The following is a 21,157-nucleotide window of genomic DNA, read 5'->3' as shown; positions in this document are numbered from 1 at the left end:
GCAACATCTTTGACCCGAGTAGTGAAACCAGAAAGCCATCCAGTCATGGCAGCCGCTCCATCTGTGCAGATACCAACACAAAATGACCAATTCAGTTTTCCTGATATGCAATCATTCAAAGACTTCAGTAATTCTGCAACTGTGGTGTTGGTTGGCAACAAAAGTGCAAATAACATATCCTCATGCACATCCTCCTGAAAAAATATATCACACAAAAACAAGCATTGTTGCCTTGTTGTCAACATCTGTAGACTCATCAACCTGGATTGTGTACCACAGTGACTCATTAATCCTCTCTAACAATTGTGCCTCAGTATCTTCAGCTATTTCATCAATTCTTCTAGTGATGGTGCTAGCTGAAAGAGGAACTCGTGCCACCATTTGAACTGCAGCCTCTCCTAAAAGTTCATGACAACTGTCCTTAGCAGCAGGCAGGATCAACTCTTCACCAATAGTAAAGTGCTTCTTAGCTTTAGCAATGTGGTTAGCCAGTAAGAATGATGCTCTCAGTGCAGACACATTTGACGAAGTGGTGGTCTTCAATAATTGCTTCTGTTCTTTGTTTTCACACTTTTTTCTTTTGAAAAATTCCAAAGGCTTGTCTTTTAATGCAGAGTGCTTGGTCTATGTGTGGCGAAGCAGTTTTGAAGGATTCATGGCTTTGTTGGATAGCCAGTCACCACATATTATACAAAGCATTCTTGGAAAATGTGAATCATCTGTTGCAATGAACCCATAATTTAAGTAGGATTCTTGGTATTTTCTTTTAAATGCAGCTTTCTTTTTGTTGGCAGTCTTAGAGTCTTCTGCTGTCTCATCATTGGGTCTTTCCTCCTTTTGTAAGAAGCTCTCCAGTGATGTTTGTTTTTCACTCATTTTGGCTAAGGTTAGCTTGTGGACTTATCAAAACTGTAACTGAGACAACTGTGCAGTGCAAAAACGAGGTACGGATGGAAGTGGTAAATAAAATAATGGGCGGCCCATGTGCAGACTAAAGTAAGTGTGGGATTCTGATTTAAAGCCTGCCAGCAGATGCAGCTTAATTGTCACTTGCCACTCACTGATAGGGTTTTGATATGAGTAAGCAAGCAATTGATTTATTATGGTCTCTGTGCAGTCAAACCTCTCTGCTAATGATAATCTGTATTTGCAGCTTCTCCCCAGCATTAGCATTACCTCTTAAGCTCCACCTCAGATCATCAGGAATTGGATTCTCATAAGGAGCGCACAACCTAGATCCCTCGCACGTGCAGTTCACAGTAGGGCTCATGCTCCTATGAGAATCTAATGCCACCACTGATCTGACAGGAGGCAGAGCTCAGGTGGTAATATGAGCGATGGGGAGTGGCTGTAAATACAGATGAAGCTTCGCTGGCTCCTCCACCGCTCACCTTCTGCTGCGTGGCCCAGTTCCTAATGGGTTATGGACCAGTACCATTCAGTGGCCCGGGAGTTGCGGACCCCTAGTCTAACATATAAAATATGCAAAAGTAGAGCTGTTCTGCCTAAAGCAAGTGGGCTGGAGGGCAGAGAGAAGATGAAACATCACTTGCCCTTCATCCCAGAGAAAAATTGAGGGTATTTCTCCAAAACAATAAGCACAGTTTTAAGTATTGTCCCATATCTATGGTTTTCAAATTGTGTTTCTTAAAGATTTATATGCAAGAGAGGTATTTCAAAAGCATTGCAAATACTTGGTCTGGGATTCCTTTTTTTTTTAAACATCTTTATTGGAGTATAATTGCTTTACAATGGTGTGTTAGTTTCTGCTTTATAACAAAGTGAATCAGTTATACATATACACATGTTCCCATATCTCTTCCTTCCTGTGTTTCCCTCCCTCCCACCCTCTGTATCCCACCCCTCTAGGTGGTCACAAACCACCTAGCTGATCGCCCTGTGATACGCGACTGCTTACCACTAGCTACCCACTTTATGCTTGGTACTGTATATATGTCCATGCCACTCTCTCACCTCGTCACAGCCTACGCCTCCCACTCCCCATATCCTCAAGTCCATGCTCTAGTAGGTCTGTGTCTTTATTCCAGTCTTACCCCTATGTTCTTCATGACATTTTTTTCTTAGATTCCATATATATATATGTTACCATATGGTATTTGTTTTTCTCTTTCAAACTTACTTCGCTCTGTATGACAAACTCTAGGTCCATCCAACTCACTACAAATAACTTAATTTCATTTCTTTTTATGGCTGAGTAATATTCCATTGTATATATGTGCCACAACTTCTTTATCCATTCATCTGTTGATGGACACATAGGTTGCCTCCATGTCCTGGCTATTGTAAATAGAGCTGCAATGAACATTTTAGTACATGACTCATTTTGAATTATGGTTTTCTCAGGGTATATGCCCAGTGGTGGGATTGCTGGGTCGTATGGTAGCTCTATTTTTAGTTTTTTAAGGAACCTTCATACTGTTCTCCATAGTGGCTGTATCAATTTACATTCCCACCAACGATGCAAGAGGGTTCCCTTTTCTGCACACCCTCTCCAGCATTTATTGTTTCTAACTTTTTTGATGATGGCCATTCTGACTGGTGTGAGATGATATCTCATTGTAGTTTTGATTTGCATTTCTCTAATGATTAATGATGTTCAACATTCTTTCATGTGTTTGTTGGCAATCTGTATATCTTCTTTGGAGAAATGTCTATTTAGGTCTTCTGCCCATTTTGGATTGGGTTGCTTGTTTGTTATTGAGCTGCATGAGGGGCTTGTAAATTTTGGAGATTAATCCTTTGTCAGTTGCTTCATTTGCAAATATTTTATCCCATTCTGAGGGTTGTCCTTTGGTCTTGCATATGTTTTCCTTCTCTGTGCATAAGCTTTTAAGATTCATTTGGTCTCATTTGTTTATTTTTGTTTTTATTTCCATTTCTCTAAGAGGTAGGTCAAAAAGGACCTTGCTGTGATTTATGTCATAGAGTGCTCTGCTTAGGTTTTCCTCTAACAGTTTCATAGTATCTGGCCTTACATTTAGGTCTTTAAGCCATTTTGAGTTTACTTTTGTGTATGGTGTTAGGGAGTATTCTAATTTCATACCTTTACATGTACCTGTCCAGGTTTCCCAGCACCACTTATTGAAGAGGGTGTCTTTTCTCCACTGTATATTCTTGCCTCCTTTATTAAAGATAAGGTGACCATATGTGCGTGGGTTTATTTCTGGGCTTTCTATACTGTTTCATTGATCTATATTTCTGTTTCTGTGCCAGTACCATACTGTCTTGATGGCTGTAGCTTTGTAGTATACTCTGAAGTCAAGGAGCCTGATTCCTCCAGCTCCATTTTTCATTCTCAATATTGCTTTGGCTATTCAGGCTCTTTTGTGTTTCCATACAAATTGTGAAATCTTTTGTTCTAGTTCTGTGAAAAATGCCAGTGGTAGATTGATAGGGATTGCATTGAATCTGTAGATTGCTTTGGATAGCAGAGTCATTTTCACAACGTTGATTCTTCCAATTCAAGAACATGGTTTATCTCTCCATTTATTTGTATCATCTTTATTTTCTTTCATCAGTGTCTTATAATTTTCTGCATATAGGTCTTTTGTCTCCTTAGGTAGCGTTATTCCTAACTATTTTATTCTTTTTGTTGCAATGGTAAATGGGAGTGCTTTCTTAATTTCACATTCAAATTTTTCATCATTATCGTATAAGAATGTCAGAGATTTCTGAGCATTAATTTTCTATCCTGCTACTTTACCAAATTCATTGATTAGCTCTAGTAGTTTCCTGGTAGCATTGTTAGGAATCTGTATGTATGGTATAATGTCATCTGTAAACAGTGGCAGCTTTACTTCTTCTATTCCGATTTGGATTCATTTCTTTTTCTTCTCGGATTGCTGTGGCTAGATCTTCTAAAACATTGTTGAATAAGAATGGTGAGAGTAGGCAACCTTGTCTTGTTCCCGATTTTAGTGGAAATGGTTTCTGTTTTTCACCATTGAAGATGATGTTGGCTGTGGGTTTGTCATATATGGCCTTTATTATGTTGAGCAAAGTTCCCTCTATGCCTACATTCTGCAGGGTTTTATCATAAATGGGTGTTGAATTTTGTCAAAAGTTTGTTCTGCATCTTTTGAGATGATCACAGGTTTTTTCTCCTTCAGTTAGTTCATATGGTGTATCATGATGATTGATTTGCATATATTGAAGAATCCTTGCATTCCTGGAATAAACCCCACTTGATCATGGTGTATGATCCTTTTAAAGTGATGTTGGATTCTGTTTGCTAGTATTTTGTTGAGGATTTTTGCATCTATGTTCACCAGTGATATTGGCCTGTAGTTTTCTTTCTTTGTGACATCCTTGTCTGGTTTTGGTATTGGGGTGATGGTGGCCTCGTAGAATGAGTTGGGGAGTGTTCCTCCCTCTGCTATATTTTGGAAGAGTTTGAGAAGGATAGGTGTTAGCTCTTCTCTAAATGGTTGATAGAATTTTCCTGTGAAGCCATCTGGTCCTGGGCTTTTGTTTGTTGGAAGAATTTTACTCACAGTTTCACTTTCAGTGCTTGTGATTGGTCTGTTCATATTTTCTATTTCTTCCAGGTTCAGTCTCAGCATGTTGTGCATTTCTAAGAATTTGTACGTTTCTTCCAAGTTGTCCATTTTATTGGCATAGAGTTGCTTGTAGTAAGCTCTCATGATCCTTTGTATTTCTGCAGTGTCAGTTGTTACTTCTCCTTTTTCATTTCTAATTCTATTGATTTGAGTCTTCTCTCTTTTTTTCTTGATGAGCCTGGTTAATGGTTTATCAATTTTTTTTATCTTCTGATAGAACCACCTTTTAGTATTAGTGATGTTTGCTCTCATTTCCTTCATTTCTTTTTCATTTATTTCTGATCTGATCTTTATGATTTCTTTCCTTCTGCTAACTTTGCTCTTTTTTGTTCTTCTTTCTCTTATTGCATTAGGTGCAAGGTTAGGTTGTTTATTTGAGATGTTTCCTGTTCTTAAGGTAGGATTTTATTGTGATAAACTTCCCTCTTAGAACTGCTTGTGCTGCATCCTGTATGTTTTCGGTCATTGTGTCTCCATTGTCATTTGTTTCTAGGTATTTTCTGATTTCCTCTTTGATTTTTTCAGTGATCACTTCGTTATTAAATAGTGTATTGTTTATCCTCCATGTGTTTGTATTTTTTACAGATCTTTTCCTGTAATTTATATCTAGTCTCATAGCATTGTTGTCGGAGAAGATACTTGATACGATTTCAATTTTCTTAAATTGACCAAGGCTAGATTTGTGACCCAAGATATGATCTATCATGGAGAATGTTCCATGAGCACCTGAGAAAAATGTGTTCTGTTTTTTTTTTGGGGTGGAATGTGCTATAAATATCAATTAAGTCCATCTTGTTTACTGTATCATAAAAGATTGCTTCCTTATTTATTTTCATTTTGGATGATCTGTCCATTGGTGAAACTGGGTTGTTAAAGTCCCCTACAATGAAAGTGTTACGTCAATTTCCCCTTTTATGGCTGTTAGTATTTCCCAAAGGTATTGAGGTGCTCTTACGTTGGGTGTATAAATATTTACCATTTTTACATTTTCTTCTTGGATCAATCCATTGATCTTTATGTAGTGTCCTTCTTTGTCTCTTATAATAGTCTTTATTTTAAAGCCTATTTTGTCTGATATGAGAATTGCTACTCCAGCTTTCTTCTGATTTCCACTTGCATGGAATATGTTTTTCCATCCCCTCACTTTCAGTCTTTATGTGTCCCTAGGTCTGAAGTTGGTCTCTTGTAGATAGCATATTTGTGGGTCTTGTTTTTGTATCCATTCATCCAGTCTGTGACTTTTGGTGGGAGCATTTAATCCATTTACATTTAAGGTAATTATTGATATGTATGTTCCTATTCCCATTTTCTTAATTGTTTTGGGTTTGCTATTGTAGGTTTTTTCCTTCTCTTGTGTTTCTTGCCTAGAGAAGTTCCTTCAGCATTTGTTGTAAAGCTGGTTTGTTGGTGCTGAACTCTCAGCTTTTGGTTGTCTGTAAAGGTTTTAATTTCGCCATCAAATCTGAATGAGATCCTTGCTGGGTAGAGTAATCTTGGTTGTAGTTTTTTTCTCCTTCATCACTTTAAATATGTCCTGCCACTCCTTTCTGGCTTGCAGAGTTTCTGCTGAAAGATCAGCCGTTAACCTTATGGGGATTCCCTTGTGTGTTATTTGTTCTTTTTCCCTTGCTGCTTTAATATGTTTTCTTTGTATTTAATTTTTGGTAGTTTGATTAATATGTGTCTTGTCATGTTTCTCCTTGGATTTATCCTGTATGGCACTCTCTGTGCTTCCTGGACTTGATTAACTATTTCCTTTCCCATATAAGGGAAGTTTTCAACTATAATCTCTTCAAATATTTTCTCAGTCCCTTTCTGTTTGTCTTCTTCTTCTGGGACCCGTATAATTCAAATGTTGGTGCATTTACTCTTGTCCCAGAGGTCTCTGAGACTTTCCTCAGTTCTTTTCATTCTTTATTCTTTATTCTGCTCTGCAGTAGTTATTTCCAATATTTTATCTTCCAGGTCACTTATCCATTCTTCTGCCTCAGTTATTCTGCTATTAATCTTTTCTAGAGTATTTTAAATTTCATTTATTGTATTGTTCATCATTGCTTTTTTCCTCTTTAGTTCTTCTAGGTCCTTGTTAAATGTTTCTTGCATTTTGTCAATTCTATTTCCAAGATTTTGGATCATCTTTACTATCATTATTCTGAATTCTTTTTCAGGTAGACTGCCTATTTCCCCTTCATTTATTATTTCTGGTGGGTTTTTACCTTGCTCCTTCATCTGATGTGTATTTTTCTGACTTCTCATTTTGCTTATCTTACTGTGTTTCGGGTCTCCTTTTTGCAGGCTGCAGGTTAATAATTCTCGTTGTTTTTGCTGTCTGTCTCCCGTGGCTAAAGTTGGTTCAGTGGGTTTTGTAGGCTTCCTGGTGGAGGGGACTAGTGCCTGTGTTCTGGTGGATGAGGCTGGATCTTGTCTTTCTGGTGGGCAGGTCCACGTCTGGTGGTGTGTTTTGGGGTCTCTGTCATCTTATTATGATTTTAGGCAGCCTCTCTGCTAATGGGTGGGATTGTGTTCCTGTCTTGCTAGTTGTTTGGCTTTGGGTGTCCCGCACTGTAGCTTGCTGGTCGTTGAGTGAAGCTGGGTGCTGGTGTTGAGATGGAGATCTCTGGGAGATTTTTGCTGTTTGATATTACGTGGAGCCGGGAGGCCTCTTGTGGACCAGTGTCCTGAATTTGGATCTCCCGCCTCAGAGGCACTACCCTGACACCTGGCTGCAGCACCAAGAGCCTGTCCTCCACATAGCTCAGGAAAAATGGAGAAAAAATAGAAGGAAAGAAAGAGGATAAAATAAAATAAAGATAAAATAAAATAAAGTTATTAAAATAAAAAATAATTATTAAGAAAAAAAAATTTTTAAGTAATAAATAAATAAATAATGCACAGTCAGAACCCTAGGACAAATGGTGAAAGGAAAGCTATACAGACAAAATCTCACACAGAAACATACAGGTACACACTCACAAGAAGAGGAAAAGTGGAAAAAATAATATTTCTTGCTCCCAAAGTCCACCTCCTCCATTTGGGATGATTCGTTGTCTATTCATGTATCCCACAGATGCAGGGTACATCATGTTGATTGTGGAGATTTAATCTGCTGCTCCTGAGTCTGCTGGGAGAGATTTCCCTTTCTCTTCTTTGTTAGAACAGCTCCAGGGATACAGCTTTGTATTTGGTCCCACCTGTGTGTGTAGGTCGCCTGAGGGCATCTGTTCTTCACTCAGACAGGACAGTGTTAAAGGAGCCGCTGATTGGGGGCTCTGACTCACTCAGGCCAGGGGGAGGGAGGGGTACGGATGTGGGGCGAGCCTGTGGCAGCAGAGGCTGGCGTGACTTTGCACCAACCTGAGGCGCACCGTGCGTTCTCCCGGGGAAGTTGTCCCTGGATCCCGGGACCCTGGCAGTGGCGGGCTGCACAGGCTCCCTGGAGGGGAGGTGCGGATAGTGACCTGTGCTCGCACACAGGCTTCTTGGTGGCAGCAGCAGCAGCCTTAACGTCTCATGCCCGTCTCTATGGTCCGTGCTGATAGCCGTGGCTTGCACCCGTCTCTGGATCTCCTTTAAGCGGCGCTCTTAATCCCCTCTCTTCGCACACCAGGATACAAAGAGGGAAGAAAAAGTCTCTTGCCTCTTCGACAGATCCAGACTTTTTCCCAGACTCCCTCCTGGCTAGCCGTGGTGCACTAATCCCTTCAGGCTGTGTCACGCTGCCTGTACTCTCCCAGCATCCGACCGAAGAAGTCCGAGCCTCAGCTCCCAGCCCCCATGGATCCTGGCAGGTGAGCAGACAAGCCTCTCCGGCTGGTGAGTGCTGGTCAGCACCGATCCTCTGTGCGGGAATCTCTCCGCTTTGCCCTCTGCACCCCTGTTGCTGTGCTCTCCTCCATGGCTCTGAAGCTTCCCCCCTCTGCCACCCACAGTCTCTGCCCGTGAAGTGGCTTCTAGTGTGTGGAATTTTCTCCTTCACAGCTCCCTCTCACTGGTGCAGGTCCAGTCCCTATTCTTTTGTCTTTGTTTTTTTCTTTTCCCCTACCCAGGTATGTGGGGAATTTCTTGCCTTTTGGGAGGTCCGAGGTCTTCTGCCAGCGATCAGTGTGTGTTCTATAGGATCAGTTCCATGTGTAGATGTATTTCTGATGTATCTGTGGGGAGGAAGGTGATCTCCGCGTCTTACTTTTCCGCCATCTTCTCCAGCAGCCCTGGGATTCCTTTTTAAAATATATTTTCCACTATAATAAGAACATAATTGAATTAAATTGATGATAAATGAATTAGAAAAAACGGACAGTAAAATAATTATATGCTCATTCTTTTTGCTCATCAAAACAATTTCATTCTCATTGATTGATTTTATAAGTAAACATTATAAATTTGAACTTAAAAATACTTTTTTGCTAATAAAATACTACTTTTATATTTTCATATATATATTGGGGTTCTTTGTAATAATTATTTGGAATAAACAGTTTCATTACTAACCTCCCTGAAAACAACAACAACAAACGCAAATTTGAAAATCTATAGGCTTACACGATTTCACACTGGTTACTTCCAGCCCTAACAACAAAAACAAGAGCAGCAATTTTAAAAGCTAACTTTTACTGTGCTGGGCAATGGGCTCAGTTCTTTATATCTCTCAGACCATGTAATCACCACAAATCCTCAGACTTACTAAGCAGCTTGCTGCAAATGAGATGCAAGTGATATGGCAACAACTCCAAAGTGATACTTGTGCCCGCAGATTCTAAGGGTTTCTTTGTTCTTATCCTAATAGACTCCCCATAAAGCAGGATGCCTACAGAAGGACCCCAGCTTCTGCAATGAATATCTTTGCTTTATCTTTCCTCTATATTGGCAGCTTTCCTGTCCATGTAATATCTTCATCTACAGTCACTGATCACCAGCCAGGTTGGAGATTAGCACCTTTTCCCTCATAAAGCCCCCTACTTTATGAGCATGACAGTCATCCTTTTCTTTCACCAGCTTATTTCTATGGAATTTGCTGCTTGCTATCATATTGCCACCATCTGCTTGTGACTCCCTAACTGCCAATCTGACTGTTTCTGGTCTTACCAGGTGGGGAGCTCTGGGTCATTGGAGGAAAAGAGCCAGACTGACTGCTCCTGGGAGGCAGAGATAAGCGAGTTCTGGAAGAGAGGTAATGAGGCAGGCTGAGAAGTGGGAAGGTAGGTTGTGGTTGGTTCCAGTGATTGCATCGACCCTCAAGGGTTCCAGTGATTGCATAGACCCTCAAGGGCCACCAACATAGTGATCCTTTCTGCCTACATATTCTTTTAGGAGGCATGCCCACCAATGACTTCCCATCTCAGAGCAAAAGCCAAAGGTCCTACACTATCCATCTCCTCCACCTCCTTCACTCTCTGACCTTTTCTTCTGCTACTCTCTCTCTTATTCACTCCTCTCCAACTACCTGGTTTTCTTGCTGTTCCTCAAACACACCTGATTTGTTCCCACATCTGTGCTAGGTTCCTTCCCCAGATACCCACATGGCTCATTTCTTCACTTCCTTCAGATATTTGCTCACATACTTCTTTCTAGTTGATGTTTTCTGTTTGACCACTCTACTTGAAACATGCTGCCCCCACCAGCATTTCCTATCTTTTGTTATTTTATTTGTTCTTACTCACACTTTTCACCAACTTATATACTTTATATTCACTTATTTATTATCTCCCTCTTCCACTAGAATATAGGCTCCATGAGGGCAGAGACCTTGTTTTGGTCACTGTTGTATCCCCAGTAACTAGAATAGTGCATGACACACAGTAGATTTTCAGTGAATACTCACTGGTTGAATGGGATGGGATTTAGATTTGAAAAACACTCAGATGCCCACTCAATTCAGCTTCTACTATGGGTCAGTGAGAAAGTTTTGGACTGTGTCAGAATATCAGAGTTAAAATTATGGCTCTATCACTCACTAACTAAATTAATTTGAATAAGTCATAATAACTTTTATAGATCTCAGTTTTCTCATGCTGATATATGATCATTATAAAGATTAAATGAAAGCACACTTGGAAACCATACACATCTAGATAAATGTGGGATTCCTTTGTTACATAAAACCCCTATGCCCTTCCTTAACAAGATATTACCCAAGTCTAATGAGCTCCAGGGACAGGATAGTATCTGTTTATTTATATCCTTGCCAGCACTGAATATAATAAACCTTGTTTTTGCCAATCTGAGAGGTGGAAATGGTATCTTCTTGTTTCAGTTTGCTTGGTTTTTCTTTTGTTGTTGTTGCTCTATGCAGGCCTTTCACTGTTGTGGCCTCTTCCGTTGTGGAGCACAGGCTCCAGACGCGCAGGCTCAGCAGCCATGGCTCACGGCCTCAGCCCCTCCACGGCATGTGGGATCTTCCCGGACCAGGGCATGAACCCGTGTCCCCTCCATTGGCAGGTGGACTCTCAACCACTGCACCAGCAGGGAAGCCCTGCTTGTTTTTAATTATAACAATTAGGACATCATTTCCAATGTTCATTGACCATTTAGATTCCTTTGTCATGAACCTACTGTTTATACAGTTTATCCATTTTATGGTTGTTGTTGGAATGATTGCCATTTTCTTATTGATGTATGAGTTTTTGAAGAGTATGAAAATTAACCCTTTATCTAATGTGCATATTACCAAATATTCTCTCTAGTTCACCATTTTTATTATCCTATTTCATCATTTCTATATTTAACTTTGTTTCAAATATTTTTGGCCATACAGAGCAGATGTCTAAATTATTATTTTAATACGGTCGAATGTATTGATAATTTCATTTATGAGTTCTAGATTTTGTCCCTTACTAGAAAGGTCTTTACTACTCCAAGATTATAAATATATTTGCTAATGTCATCCTAGAGAATTTTTGTTTTTTTAAAGTTATATATTTAATACATCTGGGATTTATTTTTGGTGTAGGTAATGAAGGTTTTTTTTTTTTCAAATAATTAGTCAGTTTTTCCAAGACAATTTATTAAACAAACACTCCTTCCACCACTGATCAGAAATATAAACTTAATAATATGCTAAATTTTCAAAAATATTTGGATCTATTTCAGAACTCTATTTTGTTGCACTGATTTCTCCATTTCTTTTCCAGTGCCAAACTGTTTTAATATTTATAGCTTCATAATGTATTTTTCTTAAACATCTGGTAGGGCTGACATCCTGATCTCCCTCTCTCATGGCTCATGTCCCTTATATTACTATTCGAGTTCAGAATTTTTCTGGATATTTTGCATACTAAATTTAGTGCCATTTTTTTCAAATTCCCTCCAACATCCTTGCCAATATTTCTATTGTAAGTTATATTTATTTTTTTATTTTTTATTTTTTACATCTTTATTGGAGTATAATTGTTTTACAATGGAGTATTATTTTCTGCTTTATAACAAAGTGAATCAGTTATACATATACATATGTTCCCATATATCCTCCCTCTTGCATCTCCCTCCCTTCCACCCTCTCTATCTCACCCATCCAGGTGGTCACAAAGCACTGAGCTGATCTCCCTGTGCTATGCGGCTGCTTCCCACTAGTTCTCTATTTTACGTTTGGTAGTGTATATATGTCCAGGCCACTCTCTCACTTTGTCCCAGCTTAACCTTCCCCCTCCCCATATCCTCAAGTCCATTGTCTAGTAGGTCTTTGTCTTTATTCCCATCTTACCCTTAGGTTCTTCATGACATACATTTAATGTTATATTAAAATTTCAGAAAAAATAGAGTAGTATCTTTTCATTCTTTTATGTCTTCTTTTATGACCCCTTTTTCTTTGTATAGGTTATGCATATTTTGTGTTTATTCCTTAGAATTTTTTCCTTTGGGTTAATATTATAAATATAATATTATAATATTATATCTTCCACCTGACTGTGTATAGAAAATCTACTGATTTTAGGTAATAAATTTGTAACAAGCCATCTTACTGAATTATGCTATGCTTTGAATAGTTTCTAGTAATTTATCATTTTGTGGTATACAATCCTATATATTTGTAAATGAAATGAAAATAATTTTCTAATATTAATAACTTTACTTTCTTTCTCTTGTCTAATTGCAGTGGCTAACACTTCTAGAACACCATTAAATAATAATGGAGATAAGTTGCATTCATGTCCTGTTCCATTAGATGGAAATAGTTTTAAATATTATACCATTAAGGGTGATCCATGCATATATATTTTATGTATGCACATATACCTTTTTTTAAGGAAGTCAGTAATGCATATTAGAATTTGTCAAATGCCTTTTGAAAACTATGGAGACATCACATAATTTTTCTCAATTGAGTTATTAATATGGTGCACTATATTAACATATTCTGCATTTATTTGAGTATAATTGCTTTACAATGTTGTGTTTCTGCTGTACAATGAAGTGAATTAGCTATATGTATACACACATCCCCTTCCTCTTGGACCTCCCTCCCACCCTCCCCCTCCATCCCACTCATCTAGGTCATCACAGAGCACTGAGCTGAGCTCCCTGTGCTATACAGCAGGTTCCCACTAGCCATCTATATTACAAATAATAGTGTATATATGTCAATCCTAATCTCCCAATTCATCTGACCCTCCCCTTCCTCCCCCATGTCCACATGTCCATTCTTTATGTCTGCATATCTATTCCTGCCCTGAAAATAGGTTCATCTGTACCATTTTCCTAGATTCCACGTATATGCATTTATATACAGTATTTGTTTTTCTCTTTCTGACTTGCATCACTCTGTATGACAAAATCTAGGTCCATCCACATCTCTACAAATGACCCAATTTTGTTCCTTTTTATGGCTGAGTAATAGTCCATTGTATATATATACCACATCTTCTTTATCCATTCATCAATTGACGAACATTTAGATTGTGTCCATGTCCTGGCTATTGTAAATAGTGCTGCAATGAACATTGGGGTACATGTGTATTTTTGAAATATGGTTTTCTCAGGGTATATGCCCAGTAGTGGGATTGCTTGGTCATATGGCAGTTCTATTTTATTTTTTAATAAATTTATTTATATATTTGTTTTTATTTTTGCTGTGCATGGGCTTTCTCTTGTTGAGGCAAGTGGGGGCTACTCTTCATTGTGGTGTGCAGGTTTCTCATTGTTGTAGCTTCTCTTGTTGCAGAGCACAGGCTCTACAATGCAGGCTCAGTAGTTATGGCACACAGGCTTAGTTGCTCCATGGCATGTGGGATGTTCCCAGGCTAGGGATCGAACCCATGTCCCCTGCATTGGTAGGTGGAATCTTAACCACTGTGCAACCAGGGAAGCCCAGTAGTACTATTTTTAATTTTTGAAGGAACCTCCTTACTGTTCTCCACAGTGGCTGTGTCAATTTACATTCCCACAAACAGTGTAAGAGGGTCCCCTTTTCTCCACACCCTCTCAAGCATTTATTGTTTGTAGATTTCTTGATGATGACCATACTGCCTGGTGTCAAGTGATACCTCTTTGTAGTTTGATTTACATTTCCCTAATAACTAGTGAGGTTGAGCATCTTTTCATGTGCTTTATGGCTTTCTGTATGTCTTCTTTGGAGTAATGTCTATTTCAGTCTTCTGCCCATTTTTTGACTTGGTTGTTTGTTTTTATGATATTGAGCCATATGAACTGTTTTTATATTTTGGAGATTAATCCTTAGTCAGTTGCTTTATTTGCAAATATTTTCTCCCATTCTAAGGGTCGTCTTTTTGTCTTGTTTATGGTTTCCTTTGCTGTGCAAAAGCCTTTAAATTTAATTAGGTGCTTTTTGTTTATTTTTGTTTTTATTTTTCTTACTCTAGGAGACGGGTCAAGAAATATCTTACTGTGATTTATGTCAAAGAGTGTTTTTCCTATGTTTTCTTCTAAGAGTTTTATAGTGTCCAGGCTTACATTTAAGTCTTTAATCCATTTTGAGTTTATTTTTCTGTATGGTGTTAGGTGACATTCTATTTTCATTCTTTTACATGTAGCTATCTCGTTTCCCCAGCACCACTTATTGAAGAGACTATCTTTTATCTTTTCTCCATTGTATATTCTTGCCTCCTTTTTCATAGATTAGGTGATCATAGGGCTGTGGGTTTACCTCTGGGCTTTCTATCTTGTACCATTGATCTATATTTCTGTTTTTGTACCAGTACCATACTGTCTTGATTACTGTAGCTTTGTAGTATTGTCTGAAGTCAGGGAGCCTGATTCCTCCAGCTCTGTTTTTCTTTCTCAAGATTGCTTTGTCTATACGGGGTCTTTTGTGTTTCCATACAAATTGTAAATTTTTTTGTTCTAATTCTGTGAAAAATGCCATTGGTAATTTGATAGGGATTGTCTTTAATGTGTAGATCGCTTTCAGTGTTATAGTCATTTTCACGATATTGATTTTTCCAATCAAAGAACATGGTATATCTCTCCATCTGTTTGTGTCATCTTTGATTACTTTTCTCAGTGTTTTATAGTTTTCTGAGGACAGGTTTTTTGCCTGCTGAGGTAGGTTCATTCCTAGGTATTTTATTATTTTTGTTATAATGGTAAATAGGATTGTTTCTTTAATTTCTCTTTCTGATCATTCATTGTTAGTGTATAGCAATGCAAGATATTTCTGTGTATTAATTGGTAGCACCTTTAAGATTTTCTATGTATAGTATCGTCATCTGAAAACAGTGACAGTTTTACATCTTCTTTTCAAATTTGTATTCTTTTTATTTCTTTTTCTCCTCTAATTGCCATGGCTAGGACTTCCATAACTATGTTGAATAACAGTGGTGAGAGTGAACATCCTTGTCTTGTTCCTGATCTTAGTGGAAATGTTTTCACTGTTTCACCATTGAGAATGATGTTTGCTGTGGGTTTGTTATATATGGTCGGTATTATGTTGAGGTAGGTTCCCTCTAGGCCCACTTTCTGGAGAGTTTTTAACATTAATGGGTGGTAAATTTTGCCAAAAGTTTTTCTGTGTCTTTTGAGATGATCATATGTGGTATTTTTATAAATTTATTTATTTTACTTATTTATTTTTGGCTGCTTTGGGTCTTCATTGTTGCATGTGGGCTTTCTCTAGTTGCAATGTGCAGGGGCCACTCTTTGTTGCGGTGTGTGGGCTTGTCATTGCAATGGCTTCTCTTGTTGTGGAACATGAGCTCTAGGCATGTGGGCTTCAGTAGCTGTGACATGCAGGCTCAGTAGTTGTGGCTCACAGGCTCTAGAGTGCAAGCTCAGAAACTGTGGCACATGGGCTTAGTTGCTCCATGGCATGTGAGATCCTCCCAGACCAGGGCTCAAACCCTTGTCCCCTACACTGGCAGGCAAATTCTTAACCACTGTGCAAGCAGGGAATCCCTGTGAGATGATCATATGGTTTTTATTCTTTAATTTGTTAATATGGTGTATCACATTGATTGATTTGTGTATATTGAAGAATCCTTGCATCCCTGGGATAAATCCCTCTTGATCATGGTGTGTGATCCTTTTAATGTGTTGTTGGCTTTTGTTTGCTAGTATGTTGTTGACGATTTTTGCATCTATGTTCATCTGTGATATTGGTCTATAATTTTCTTTTTTTGTGATACCTTTATCTGATTTTGGTATCAGGGTGATGGTAGCCTTGTAGAACAAGTTTGAGAGTGTTCCTCCCACTGCAATTTTTTTGGAAAAGTTTGAGAGGTGTTAGCTCTTCTGTAAATGCTTGATAGAATTCGACTGTGAAGCCACCTGGTCCTGGAGTTTTGTTTGTTGGAAAAATTTTAAGTACAGTTTCAATTTCATGACTTCTGATTGGACTGCTTATATTTTCTGTTTCTTCCTGATTCAGTCTTGTAAGGTTGTACCTTTCTAAGAATTTGTCCATTTCTTCCAGCTTGCCCATTTTTTGGCACATAGTTACTTGTTGTAGTCTCTTATGATCCTTTGTATTTCTGTGGTGTCAGTTGTAATTTCTCCTTTTTCATTTCTAATTTTATTGATTTGAGTTCTCTCCCCTTTTTCCTTGATGAGTGTAGCTAAAGGTTTATCAATTTTTTTTCTTCTCAAAGAACAACTTTTAGTTTTATTGATCTTTGCTCCTGTTTTCTTCATTTCTATTTCATTTATTTCTGCTCTGATCTTTAAGATTTCTTTCCTTCTACTAACTTTGGTTTTGTTTTTTCTTCTTTCTTTAGTTGCTTTAAGTGTAAGTTTACATTGTTTATTTGAGATTTTTCTTGTTTCTTGAGGTGAGATTGAATTGCTATAAACTTCCCGCTTAGAATGGTTTTGCTGCATCCCAAAGGTTTGGGGTCATCGTGTTCTAGTTGTCATTGTGTCTATGTGTTTTTTAATTTCCTCTGTGATTTCTTCAGTGATCTCTTGGTTATTTAGTAGCTTACTGTTTAGCTTCCGTGTTTGTGTTTTTTACAGTTTTTTTTCCTGTAATTGATTTCTAATCTCATAGCATTGTGGCTGAAAAAGGTGCTAGATATGATTTCAATTTTCTTAAACTTACCAAGGTTGATTTGTGACCCAAGATGTGATCTATCCTGGAGAATATTCTGTGAGCCCTTGAGAAGAAAGTGTTTTCTTCTGCTTTCAGGTGGAATGTCCTATAAATGTCAATTAAATCTAGCTGCTCTATTGTGTCATTTACAGCTTGTGTTTCCTTATTTATTTTCTGTCTGGATGATCTGTTTACTGGGGTAAGTAGGGTGTTAAATTCCCCAACTATTATTGTTTTACAGTCAATTTCTGCCTTTATGGCTGTTAGCATTTGCCTTATCTATTGAGGTGTTCCTATGTTAGGTGCATAAATATTTACAATTGTTATGTCTTCTTCTTGGACTGATCCCATGATCATTATGTAGTGTCATTCTTTGTCTCTTGTATCTTTCTTTATTTTAAAGTCTATGTCCTCTGATATGAGTATTGCTACTCCAGCTTTCTTTCAATTTCCATTTGCATGGAATATCATTTTCCAACCCCTCCCTTTCAGTCTGTATGTTTCCCTAGGTCTGAAGTGTGTCTCTCATAGACAGTATATATACAGGTCTTGTTTTTGTATCCATTCAGCAGACTGTGTCTTATGGTCAAAACATTTAAGCCATTCACATTCAAAGTATTTATTGATATGTATGTTCCTGTTACCATTTTCTTAATTGTTTTGTGTTTGTTTTTGTGGGTTTTTTCTTCTCTTGTGTTTCGCACCTAGAGAAGTTCCTTTATCATTCATTGTAAAGCTGGGTTGGTGGTACTGAATTCTATTAGCTTTTCTTTTCTGTAAAGTTTTTGATTTTTCCATCAATTCTGAATGATATCCTTGTGGGTAATCTTGCTTGTAGGTTTTTCACTTTCATCACTTTAAATATATCCTTCACTCCCTTCTGGCCTGCTGAGTTTCTGCTGAAAAATCAGTTGAGAACCTTAGAAGTATTCCCTTGTATGTTATTTGTTGTTTTTCCCTTGCTGCTTTTAATATTTTTTCTTTGAATTTAATTTTTTAGGTTGATTAATATGTGTCTCAGCATGTTTCTCCTTGGGTTTATCCTGTATGAGACTCTCTGTGCTTCCTGTACTTGGGTGGATATTTCCTTTCCCATGTTTTAGGGAAGTTTTTAACTATAATCTCTTCAAATGTTTTCTCAGAACCTTTCTCTATCATTTCTTCTTATGGGACCCCTATCATTCAAATTTTGGTGTGTTTAATATTGTTCCAGAGGTCTCTGAGACTGTCCTCATTTATTTCATTCTTTTTTGTTTATTCTGTGCTCCATTGCGTTATTTCCACCATTCTATCTCAGAGCTCACTTATTCATTCTTCTGCTTCACTTATTTTGCTATTGATTTCTTCTAGTGTATTTTTCATTTCAGTTATTGTGTTTTTCATCACTCTTTACTTGTTCTTTTGTTCTTTAAGGTGCTTGTTAAACATTTTTTGTATTTTCTCAATCCGTGCCTCCATTGTATTTCTGAGATTTTAGATCATCTTTACTATCATTACTCTGAATTCTTTTTCAGGTAGGTTGCCTATTTCCTCTTCATTTATTTGGTCTTGTAGGTTTTTACCTTGCTCCTTCATGATGGTGTGGTAGGAGGACATAGAGTTCGCATCTCCTCACAAATAGGGCACCTACCAGGCACCAGTGGGGGACCTCGGACACCTATGTGGACAGGAGGAATCCCTGTGCTATTGGGTAAGATGTGGGGGGTAAGGAGTTAGGTTGAAAAGTGGAGGCAGGACAGGACCAGTGCTTGAGGGGTGCCAGTGGAGAGAAGTGGTTTCCACACTTGGAGGGGCCCTCTCACAGTGAGGGGATCAGCAGAGATAGGGAGAGACCTTCATGGGGTTGGGGGATCAGAGGGGATTGCAGCCAGTGTTTCCCACACCCGCTTGGCCCCAGTGAGCTTGCTGTGGTTCTGGGCCTGGACCTCTGCCCTCTGGGGCTCCCTCCAGCTGCATAGTTCCTGAGCTTAAGATCCCCTACCAAGGCCTCTTCCGGCCATGGAGGTCTTGACCGTGAGCCACACCACCACCACCACCATGGCCTTCTCCATTCATGGGCGTCCTGAACCTAAGCCCCACTCTCCCAGGGCCTTTCATGGCTGCACAGGTCCTAAGCCTAAGCCTAAGCCTTTCCCCTCCTCCCCAAGGCCTTTTTTGGCTGTGTGGGTCCTGGATCTAAGCTTCCCCCAGGGCCTCCTCCAGCCACGAGGGTCCCCGGGCCTGAGTCCCACACCCCCCACACCCCACTGCCAAGGCCTTTTCCCTTTTTTTTTTTTTTTTGCTGTCATGGTTCTCTTTTGCTTTGTTGTTGTTATTTCATTTTTCTTTTTTCTAATATATTTTTTTATTTTTCAAATTTTATTTTATTATTTTGCTCCTTTTTGTTTGTTGCCTTTTTTTTTCTTTTTGTCGCACCATGCAGCTTGCAATGTCTTGGTTCCCAGGCCAGGGTTCAGGCCTGAGTTCCTGTGGTGGGAGCTCCAAGTCCAAACCACTGGACTATCAGAGAATCTCAGACCCCAGAGAATATTAATTAATGTGAGCTCTCCCAGAGGTCTTCATCTCAGCCCTAAGACCTGGATCCACACAACTGCCTGCAAACTCCAGTGTGGAATGCCTCAGGCCAAACAACCAGCAAGACAGGAACACAGCCCCACCCATCAAAAAAAATGAGATGACAAAAATTATGTTACAGACTAAAGAGCAACTTAAAAACCTACAAAATGAAATAAATGGAGAGGAAATCGGCAAACTAACTGATATATATTCTTTAATATTAAACAGTTATTGTATCTGTAGAATGACTCTAATTTTTCTTGATATAATTAATCCAGCAATACAAAGTCTCCAATACTTCATTCATAATTATAAAGTTCAAAACTCTCTGAAGGTCAAAAACAGTGAACCTAGCAGCAAAAGTGAATCTGACTTTATGCAAGATTATTTATAGGTTATATTTATCCTAATTAGTGTTACTCTTCATATGTTTTGCTACTTAAATGTTAAAGCATTTGACTATGTGATGCTTCCCCAAACCCTAAAGGAAAGATTGCCTAATAAACAATGAAAGCACTGTGTTACATTTTTACCATCCAAAACAATTTAAACTTTGAAACACATTTGGCATCAACAGTTGCATACAAGGGACTACAGACCTATAATATAGGATGGAGTGCAAGAGGAGAGAGGGAAGGCAGAGGAATCAATCTTTGAGCTAAGCCTTGAATTATGAGTGTAGTTTGCATGAAAAAGAAAGGAATGACATCACTGGGAGAGGCATGAAAAGACTTGGTCTGTATTGAGAAAAGTGAGGTCACAGTGGCTGGAGGGTAGGGTGTGTAGAGGGAAAGAATAGTGGGAATTGAGGCTAGATAGATAAGCTTAGAACAAATTATGAAAGCCTCTGCATGCTAAGAAGTGTGAGCTAAATACTCATGTTTGAAATATTTATACAGTAATTTGAGTGTGGGGATGGGGATGGAGGTAAGAGTTAGGGTCAGGCAGAGATTGGAGTTAGACCATGGGAAGAAATAAAAGAACATTCTCTGAATACTCAGATGACCAAAAGTGACAAACTCTACATCAGGATGAGGGAATCTCCTCTTGGGGTCCAACAACCTCAGCCATCTAATAAAGTCTAGAACAGTCAAGATGAGAGTCACAAAAGTAGATGCCAACCTATTGTTGTTTAGATGAAGCAAACCCTATCTAAACCAATATGGAAATAGGAGACAACACAGAAAAGCATTAGGGCTAAGGTTTTCAAGAAGCTGGGAGTTTCAAGATGGTAGTGTAAGAGGATGCTGAGCTCAAACACCTCCTCCCCCATGAATCCATCAAAAATACATCTACATCTGGAGCAATTCTCACTGAAAACAAACTGGAGATTGGCAGAAAGACTCTTCTACAACCAAGGCTCTAAAGAAAGATACACACAAATTTGGGCAGGAAAGGAAGAGAATGGATCAGGTTGGGATTGCTGTGTGAGGGGACACAGAAGAGGAGAGGGATATCAAGGGTTCATAGTTCCTCACTGAGGAGTGAGCAGTTTGAACATATACTGCACACCCTAACTCTGGGGTCCAACACTGGGAAGATGAGT

Source organism: Orcinus orca, chromosome X (genome assembly GCF_937001465.1).
Source record: "Orcinus orca chromosome X, mOrcOrc1.1, whole genome shotgun sequence".
In the NCBI taxonomy this organism is placed as follows: Eukaryota; Metazoa; Chordata; class Mammalia; order Artiodactyla; family Delphinidae; genus Orcinus; species Orcinus orca.
This window is presented reverse-complemented; position numbering follows the sequence as displayed.